This window comes from Gekko japonicus, unplaced genomic scaffold (genome assembly GCF_001447785.1).
Source record: "Gekko japonicus isolate JY-2015 unplaced genomic scaffold, Gekko_japonicus_V1.1 scaffold174, whole genome shotgun sequence".
NCBI classification, from domain to species: domain Eukaryota; kingdom Metazoa; phylum Chordata; class Lepidosauria; order Squamata; family Gekkonidae; genus Gekko; species Gekko japonicus.
In genome coordinates, this window is record NW_015177013.1 from 1,317,154 (window position 1) to 1,318,443 (window position 1,290).

The following is a 1,290-nucleotide window of genomic DNA, read 5'->3' on the forward strand; positions in this document are numbered from 1 at the left end:
TCGACGTCCTGCAACCTTCCTTACACGCCACAGACAACTATCCAACAGGGTGGGCCGGACTGTCTCGCTCCCGAACTACCAAGAAAGGAAGCTTCACGGTAAGTGAAACAAATCTTCCATTCTCCAGTGGTTCGGATAGCGGAACAGTCCGTACTATTGGGACTTAAAAAAGCTAGCCCCAAGGGAGGGAACATTGTCAGATACCTACAGAGCGTGTTGCAGGACTCTACGACCATATGCCACTTCTGTTGAAGCCAACTTACCTACCCTATAATGTCTTGTAAATGAGTGAACCGACCGCCAGGTGGCCGCCTTACAAATCACTTCCAAAGTCGGAAAGGATCTATAAACTGCTGATGTAGCCGCCCCCCTCAGAGAATGTGCAACAATTCCTTCTGGAGGTTCTAACCCTCTGGTCTTATACGCCAGAATTATGCAACCTTTAATCTACCTACTCAGTGTAGCCATGGATACCTGTGCCCCCATAGAAGATTTCCTGAAAGACACAAACAAGGCTTCAGATTTCCTGCACTGCCGGGTTCTATCAATATAAAAACTAAGAGCTCATCTAACATCCAAACAATGTAGCTCTTTCTCTTTGTCATGAACAGGATTTCGACAAAAATTTGGCAAATTTTTCCTCTGATCTGTGAAAAATCGAATTTATCTTAGGTAGGAACGCTGGATCCGGTCTTAACACCACCTTATCTCTATGGAACACACATAAGTTCCTGTTGACAGATAAAGCCCTCAGCTCTGACACCCGCCGAGCCGAGGTAATTCCCACTAGGAACAGTGTTTTAAATGTGTTGCAATTGTGAAACTTTTTGCAATTGTGTGAAACACAATTGCAAACATATAAGGTAATTCTTGTTTGAAAAAATCAATTGTTTAAATTAATAAGGATTTAGTATACATTTGTAATAATAATTTAAGTTTCTTTTCCCCTCCTCTTTCCCCCCCTCAATTTTTATAATTTCAGGATACAACATCTGGTCTTTAAATAAGTGTACTAAAGATCTTGTATACATATGTTTGAATGTGTGTATATACTACGTTGTATAGTGACCACTGAGGAAGGCCCTTTGAGGTTGAAACGCGTTTGGTCTTCAGTTGGAAAGTGTTGACCCATCATGTGTATTAATATTTGATATGCTTTTATTAGTCTGATACTTGAAAAAAAATTAACCCGAATATATTTTAATATGTGTACACCCTAATAAATTTTGTATTTTTATAATATATATGGTCAGCTTAACCCTTCTGGTTTGCAGTGTTATCTTGGGTTGA